General features: G+C 43.4%; 1 non-coding gene across 1 annotated transcript; it reads right to left on the reverse strand.

Moving 5' to 3' along the window:
• Positions 1-8,833: 8,833 nt before the first annotated feature.
• TRNAE-UUC lies at positions 8,834-8,905 on the reverse strand. Its single transcript has one exon. It is a non-coding gene; the product is annotated as a tRNA-Glu (tRNA).
• Between the last annotated feature and the right edge of the window lie 260 nt (positions 8,906-9,165).

Raw genomic sequence — 9,165 nt, forward strand, 5'->3', positions numbered from 1 at the left:
GAGCACATGACAGGACCTTTCTCACCACACAGACTCTGGAGACGGATGGATTTATTTCAGGGAAAAAAAAAGTTCCTGATTATAAATGCAATTATACTTGTATACTCATTTCAAAAAAGTTGAAAAATTAAAATAAGTATGAGGGAGGCAGAGAATCAAGATGGCAGAATATACAGTCCCCAGCCTCACTCTCTCCCACAATCAACCAATTTACAACTATTAAAAAGCAACGACAGCCAAGCTGGGGCCACCAGAGCTCAGGGGAAGAGAAGGAGGCCTACGGAGTTCACGAAGGCAGGAGAAGCTGGGATGAAAGTAAGAAGCTCTGACCATCTTGAGCCCTGGCCACTTCAAGGCTGGCCCTGGTGAGCACATGGAGCAAGAGCTGGCAAAAGCCACAGCTGTGCCCTTTGTGTGAAGTTGCTTGGAGACTGCAGGGGAGAGAAGGGCTTTGGTGGCCCCCAGGCCAGCAAACCAACTTATAGGGTTCCTGTGGACCCACATATGAGTGAGGGGCCACAGACAGTTGAAAAAAGGAGCCACTCAGAGGCCAGTGAGTCATCGCAAGGGACTGGAGCATGGCCTGCCACATGGGAACTGTTTAGAGTGTGGGGGGTGGGGGATACGGGCCCACCTGGGGAACACTGGGGCACAGCGAGGACAGCTGATCTGCCCTACAATCAGCGCAGGCCCACTCAGTGTAGACTGGTCAGGAATATAGAACTGCAGGGGGTGCACTTTGCTGAGAAGACTCAGGCCCAGACCAGAGTTTCCACACAACCCAGGTGTATCAGACCAAAGACCCAGAAATGCTTACAAGGTCAACAATTAAAACCTGAGCTGCACAAGAAGCCTTCCCCAGAGAATCAGCAGCAAAGCAGCAATTTAGCTCAACCACAGGGCTCCAGTGCTGGTCCCCACAGGNCAGGAAGTTCCCCCATTTTAGAAGTAAGCAAAGGACAACAAATTAGTTCCAGTGCAGGGTTCAAGTGGTGGGGGTAGTTAATAATCCATCACAGAACTGAATGACAAAACAAAAAACCCACAGATGAGAGACAAAATTCTGACATTAACCAGTAAAGGCCTAACACCATCAAAGAACACCTATGAAACCTAGAAGAGCCAGAAGCCCCCCAGGCTCCCAAGCCAGGATGAGGGGGGTCCATGGGCCTCAGCCAAGCCCCCATCCCTGTTTCCCTATCCCCACTCCCTCCTCCTTCACTCCCACTGCTCCACCACAGCTTAGAATGTAAAATAATAATGATAATGATTTTTTTTTTTAAATAATAAGTATAAGGAAAAAAATAAAATCACTTGTAATTTTACCATCTAGAAATTGTTAACATTTTGGTATATTTCCTTCCTGTTTTTACACATGTGTTTCCTTATGTACACATATTAACAGGTAACACAAAGTTGGACTCAAACTGTAAATACAGTTTAGGGTTGTAAAGCTAGGGCTTACAGACCCCTCGAGTCTGTTGCACAGATTGGGTTACAAACCCTCCATACGCAGGCCTGTGAGCTAGGAATAGAAAAAAAAGGTTCTAGGAGCCGTCGGTATAGAAAAATGAGAGTTCTGAGCGTTCTGAGAAGCACTGTGGATCAGAGCTATTAGTCTTTTATACTTAAGTCCACAACCCTGGACACCTGGGTGCCCATACGCATTAAGTAGTAACAGGGAACACCTGAGGATATTTACAGCAAATGCTCAGCAAGGTTCTGAACATCCAAGGGGCCCTGACATTTTCCTATTTTTCCCAACAAGGGTCCTGCTTTTTTTGGTGTCATTAAATAACTTAGCTATAAATAATAGCGGCTGTACAAAACTTGAGCATGTGGAAGTATTATTTGTTGATTCTCCTTTTGCAGGTCCTTTTTAACTTTTCAAATATTTTAAATTATAAATGATGCTATAAGGAAAAACATCCTTGTTCATAACACTACATCTTTGTCCTTCTTTGATACTTGATGTATCAAAGATGTAGATTTCTAGAAGTAGAATTACCAGCTGAAAAGAAGAAACATCTATGGCTCTTGATATATGTTATATGCTAAATAGTTTTCCATGAAATTTGTAGCACTCCACCTTCCCAGTGTGTACCACAATCACACACAAACAAAGAGCATGCGGGAAGCTATGTGCCAACATTAAGGTGCCCAGTTTACAAAATTATTACAGGTCTTTGGGGAGTCAGGGTCTTTGACTGATCCCTCACATAATGTAGCAAGATCAGGTGGGATTGGAAATTTTTCAGATTTTATTGTCCAACACTTATGAAAAATAGCCTAAGAAGCACCCCCGAGCCCCTGCTAGCTTATACAGTACCTTTGCACAAATTAGAAAAAGTCACACCATCCTCAAGACACTTTACTGCCATCTGCCAGAAAAGGATCATAATAAATATCAAATTCATGATGACTACAGTGGAACGGAGGCCCTGTGAGCCACGGCACAGACTTGGTGCTCTCAAGATGGCTGCCTCCGCAGATCGAGATCTTTCTATACTAAGTTGGTCTCTAGCCCTGACATTTTCCTATTTTTCCCAACAAGGGTCCTGCTTTTTTTGGTGTCATTAAATAACCTTAGCTATAAATAATACCGGCTGTACAAAACTCCAGCATGTGGAAGTATTATTTGTTGATTCTCCTTTTGCAGGTCCTTTTTAACTTTTCAAATATTTTAAATTATAAATGATGCTATAAGGAAAAACATCCTTGTTCATAACACTACATCTTTGTCCTTCTTTGATACTTGATGTATCAAAGATGTAGATTTCTAGAAGTAGAATTACCAGCTGAAAAGAAGAAACATCTATGGCTCTTGATATATGTTATATGCTAAATAGTTTTCCATGAAATTTGTAGCACTCCACCTTCCCAGTGTGTACCACAATCACACACAAACAAAGAGCATGCGGGAAGCTATGTGCCAACATTAAGGTGCCCAGTTTACAAAATTATTACAGGTCTTTGGGGAGTCAGGGTCTTTGACTGATCCCTCACATAATGTAGCAAGATCAGGTGGGATTGGAAATTTTTCAGATTTTATTGTCCAACACTTATGAAAAATAGCCTAAGAAGCACCCCCGAGCCCCTGCTAGCTTATACAGTACCTTTGCACAAATTAGAAAAAGTCACACCATCCTCAAGACACTTTACTGCCATCTGCCAGAAAAGGATCATAATAAATATCAAATTCATGATGACTACAGTGGAACGGAGGCCCTGTGAGCCACGGCACAGACTTGGTGCTCTCAAGATGGCTGCCTCCGCAGATCGAGATCTTTCTATACTAAGTTGGTCTCTATCACTGCAGGCCAGATACACAACAGAACCTCTTGCAGCTGCCGGCACACACGCTCAGTCCCACTCCTCTCTCCACCACCGGCTGCAGTTCACCAAAAACCCCTAAGGTTCCTGCTTGCCTGCAAATTGCAATCACCCCCATAGGTGCTCCAGCCTGTATTTCTTGCCCTGTCAGGCTGCTCCACTTAGATATCCCAGCAGTGCCTGAGATTTGTCAGAGGAGACAAATCTCATTCTCTCTGTCCCACTTCTCTGTCTCTCTGGGGATGCTTATCATCTTGGGGTTGTCAACAGATCATCCCCTCCCTTCATGCCCCACCACTGAGCTGTTGCCAAATTCTGATTATTCTTCCTTCACCTCCTTTAGTGCATCGCTCTCTTACCTCCCTTGAATCCATTAACCCCAATCAGGACATTAATGAGCACAGGTTATGGAAAATTACTCCAGCTTCTGATCACTGTCAGGTTCACTGCTCCTACCTAGGACGCAATAGAGATATTTGACACTTCCCACTCCCCCCACCCCACCCCCAGCCCTAGAGCTTAGAATGGAAAACAGCACTAGAAGGAGAGGCACCTAGAGGCAGGAAATAAATGGTGGGGCCACTGCCTTTGCAAATAGACTTGCTAAGTTTATGCACCATGAGAAAGTCAGGGTAGCAGGTTCTGCGGCTAGACTGGTTGCAGATGAGGAGCCAGCATAGCTAAAACCCACTGAGGGGCTCCCTTATAACAACAATGTGAGCTCCCCAGGTCCACTGTCAAATGCTGCAAGATCCTGACAGGCCCCCATTTGCTGCACACAGCAGCATTCCAGTTCTTTAACTTTGCTTTGGAGTTTCCAGTGGAAATGCTAATACAGGTGTCATCCCTCAAATTAACCTGCAGTTGTGATGTGGCAGAAATGCCCAGCAGCCGACACACCCCAAGAATCCACTGTTTCCATGTTAAGACTGAAAGCTTGTTGCTGTGAGACAGCCAGGCACACAGTGTAGGCCTCAGATAAAACCTGCTATTCCTCCCTGTCCGTCCTCGCCCCTCTTTTTTGGAACTTCCCTGTAGAAAGTCTAGAGAAAAATATGGGAGAGAGGCCACAGCCAGCATATCCAAGGTTTTCCTTGAACTGCTGCTCTGAGCACCTACCTATCTTTTGGCAAACAGTTTGTGGCAATAACCAATTCTCTCTCCTCCATCCACTGAGAAGAAAACTGGAAGAAATGATGGGTAGTAAAGAATTTGGCTTTGCTCAAAAAGAGATCTGGCCTTTGCCCTGGGCTTCTGGGAAGTAATCTACATCTTACCTAATAGGAGTGTCTTTTAGGGCAGGGGCTGGCCATACCCAATAGTCTTAGGATGGGAGGTGGCCATGCCAATAAGATCAACCATGTGACTTAGAGTGGGGTCTTTGGGTCACATGGTATCAGTCAACCCAGAGACTGAGTTCAAACACATGGGCAATCAATCAATTATGCCTACATAATGAAGCCCCATGAAAAACTCTGGACAGCATAGTTCAGGTGAGCCAAAGTTCAGACTGGCAATACTCCAAGTATAGTGTCACACATCAATGCCAGGGGGGTAACACATCCTGACTCCAGGGGGAGAGGGAACAACAGAAGTTTCACATTTGGTGAAACTTGGTGGCTTGGTGGCACATTTGGTGGCTTTTTGTAATGGAGACCTAAGGTGTTCAAGTCAATAAAGTCCTTGTCCTGCTTGTGTGTTCCTTCAATACGTGTTTCTTAAGTATTTAACTATGTGCAGGGCACTGGCCCTGACAAGCGTGTTACATGCAATAAGAGGAAAATGTGCAGAGAAAGCATCTCACCCATGGTCACAGGGCAGGAGAGACTTTGGAAGAGATGACTTCTAAGCTATGACCTAACTTGAGAAACGAGTAAATATCAGGAAAGAGGTACCCGTGATGCTAAGAGGAATCAGAAGAGATCAGCATCAGCGGCAGAGGTAAGGGCAGCTACATAAAGGACATGACATTTGAACTGAGCCTTAAATCCTGGATGAGATGCAGGTTTTCAGAGAAGGGCATAACAGCGTTTCAAGTAGAGGAACAGTTGAGCAAAGGCCAGATACAGGAAACAGTGTGAAATTAACCAGAAATGAGTGCATAACGGGCAGGAGAATGAGACAAAAAAGATGGGTGACATAGGGTTAGGGAAACAGCATGGTGCCTATTCCAATAGTCCAGGGAGCAAGACCATCGGAAGCAGCACAGAGGCAGGAGAAATAACAGACAAAAACATATGTGAGTGCAATTGTAGAGGTAGAAATAATAAGATTTAATGTTGTGATTAGACAGGGTGGGAGTAGAAGAGAAAGAGGAACTAGACAGGACGATTATGACGATGATGATGACAGTGATGGCAACATTGCTTGGCCTTAAACCAGCCGAGCACTTTATATGCATGATCTCATTGAATCTTCACCATCCTATGAAGTAGGTCGTATTATTACCTCCATTTTAGAGTCAAGGAAACTGAGGGACAGTGAGATGAAATAATCTACTCAAGGAGAATGTAGATGATGCAAAGATTAAGAATCCAGGCAGAGGAGACTTGGGAAGGAGGAGGAGGTCACTTTTGCATGTACTGAGTTTAAGTCTCCTGTTTGCGCGGAGCTGAGCCCCCAACTGCGGTTTGAATGCATCCCTGCAAGACAGGAATAATTTTACCTACATTTTCCTACTGAGTACACAACAAAGTACAAAATCCCAACTTTCTTAAATCAGAATAGATTATCTCGAATGCTCCCCCCTCCACCACGGCTGTCACTCTGTGACAAAAGGAAATTAGATTCATCTGATAAGCTCTGTTTTTCACAAAGTAATGTGGGATGATTATCCAGTACCCTGTGGTCTTCTAGGTGTTTGCAAATTGATTTTTTGATTATTTGTTCCAGTGATTTTCCAAGTATTCAGTGTTTTTCCAAGTTATTCAGCTTTATAATTTGCCTTCTCTTTCCTGTATTAGTATGAAGTTTTAATGTTGCAATTACTTAAGATATTTTTGCAGGCAGCATCAGACATACTCTGAGGGAACATACATACAAATCTATATGACTATAAATACATTTGTTGAGGGGCATAAAGTAATCTTCATGCAGGACCCCTCAGAAAGTAGGACAGCATGCAAAAATGGAAACATACTGAGAACATATGGTTAGTTCGAATACCCCAAATAAGTCTCTAGAACTGTTTATATGATAAATTAAAAAAACTTCAAACAGAAAAATTACTACTGTGTTCATATAACTATACTGTGAATACTAACCTAAAGCAAGATGCAAAATAATTTTTTTAATTTATCTTTTCTACACTCAACCCCCCTCCCTGAAGCCAAGATTTGGAGGAAGTGATGTCTGACTAAGACATGGTGCAGGAATTCAATTTTTTGTAGATACAATCTAAAGTCCAATACTAGAGAGTCAGAGGAATGAAACCTCAGAATAGATGTTTCATGGGTAAAATGAGAGGCTCAATTAAAAGACTGCTAAGGGCTTTTTAAGCTCAAAAATTATGAGGATGATTAATGAAAACTATGGAAAAATGTTTTGCAAAATGCAAGGCCATAGAAATGCCAAATATAACTTAAGTAACCGTCTCTCCAGAAGGTCAAACTCTTTCATTTAGAATAGATGTTTCATGGGTAAAATGAGAGGCTCAATTAAAAGACTGCTAAGGGCTTTTTAAACTCAAAAATTATGAGGATGATTAATGAAAACTATGGAAAAATGTTTTGCAAAATGCAAGGCCATAGAAATGCCAAATATAACTTAAGTAACCATCTCTCCAGAAGGTCAAACTCTTTCATTCTATTCAGTTCCAGTCTTTGGAAGTATCTACTATGCTCTGAGTTCACTTAAATATCCCAGGCATCTAAAGAAAGCTTTTGTCAAGTTCATGAGGCCAAAAATCTATTTTGTGAAAATGAATGCTTAGTAGGATGAGTAGATTTGACAGCCTTCCTATGAATGGAACTCGCCTGCCAGCTGAAAGCACCTTATAAAGCAAAGAAAAAAAGTCATTGCTCCTGACTGGCAGCCCTAGCCATGGGCTACCCTCCTGCTTTTGCCCTAACTTAGGTCCAGGAGCCATGAGGACTGACTTATCCCTTGTTTCCCTGAACCCTAAAAATAACCTAAAGAGTCCCTATATTAAACACCATGCTAAGAATATGTCATCAGTTACAGGGCTCCTAGCTGATACAGGGATAATAATATTATCTAATAACAAAATAAGGTCTAAATTGAAAAAGGTATTCAAAGCATTTAGCCTGATTCATAGTAAGAGCTCAAAGACTATTACCTGTTATTATTACTACTAGGATTTTTATTTTCCTACCAATTCTGCCCTACTTGGTTCAGCAAATACAGATTACCTGCTGATTGATAAGTTTCTCCTCTAAGCTCTTTCTTAGGAATTTGGAATAAGCATATATTTAACCTCGTATTTCTCACGAAGGATATTTGTTTTTGTGTCCATTAAAATCCCAGACAACTTTTAAAAAGACAGCAAACTTCATACAAAGTCGTATGGACTCCAAATCATTTTCACAGTCATTTCTCAGTGTTAATGGCAGTCTGGGAACAAATTGGGAAATCTTCAAAGAGTTCAACACTAGTGGGGAAAAAATGTAGTTTCTAAACCGCCTCGAGGTTTTCCCTGATGGCACGTGTTGGGAGAGGTCAGCGGGGTAACCAACGGTAGAGAGGATGCATTTATTTGGGTAACAGGTGGACACTGTCTTGTCACACAGCAATTCTAAGATTTCTAATTCTAGTTGAGCACATCATGAATGGTTTTTTGTTTGTTTGTTTGTTTGTTTGTTTTTAATTTTTAACAGAATGTGTCAAATAAATACGTTAGGGAAATGTGAAGAAAGTGTTGTGGTTTTCTTGTTTGTTTGGGGGGTTTATTTTGTCTTTTTTTCTCCCCTGCCATCGTGTCGCTGGAATAACCTAATTTTTTTTCCCTTTTTTGCCGCTAAACAGCTATTTAGCGCGCTCTTTGAATCGTGAACCCTGGAGACTGTACAACTGAACTGCGCTGCTCTTAGTAATATGTCTTTTCTGGAAATCTTGCTGTCCTCGGAGGAGTGGCTTTAGGCAACTTAAAAGCCCTGTCATATCTTAAAGTCGCGCGCTTCCGTCAATCAAAGGTGGGTACTTTTTGTCCATTTGCTCCATATCCACAGTAGAAGAAAAAAATCCCGGCAGAAACCCCTGCACTTCAGCCGCGACCGCTCGTCCCCGCCTCGCCTCCCTCCGCCCTGCTCCCTGACTTCCAGGGCCAAGTGCACCCGCCGCGAGCTGCCTCCCTCCAGTCCGCCGCCCCGGCCCGGTGGCCTCGACCTCACACCCGCTCGCGGTGTAGGTCCCGCTTCCCTTCGGCCGCAATCTGCGTCGGGGGCTCTGAAATGGGGTTACGGCTTTTTGTAAAACTCGTCTTCCTCGTGTAAGAGGATCTCAGCTAACGTTTAGTTCGATTTTCTAAGAAAAGACACTGGCGTTCCCACACCGGGAGTCGAACCCGGGCCGCCTGGGTGAAAACCAGGAATCCTAACCGCTAGACCATGTGGGAGACGACAAGTACACCGCCAAACCCCGGCAAATTGAGTCTTCCGAAGAGCTTCCGCCCGCCCTGCCTCGCCCAGCCACTGGTGTCAAATGTGTTTCTGCGCCTGCGCATATGCCGTAGCTGTTTAACCCCTACTGGTCCGCGCTCTATTCCTTTCCTGGCAGAGGGACCTTGAATCTCTCTGTTCTGTCTCCACTCGCTACTTTGTGATCTCATTCATTCTCCTGGTCCTAGATACACACCGTGTGGACCCCGATGTAGAC

The sequence above is a fragment of the Galeopterus variegatus genome, unplaced genomic scaffold (genome assembly GCF_000696425.1).
Source record: "Galeopterus variegatus unplaced genomic scaffold, G_variegatus-3.0.2 Scaffold5451, whole genome shotgun sequence".
NCBI lineage: Eukaryota > Metazoa > Chordata > Mammalia > Dermoptera > Cynocephalidae > Galeopterus > Galeopterus variegatus.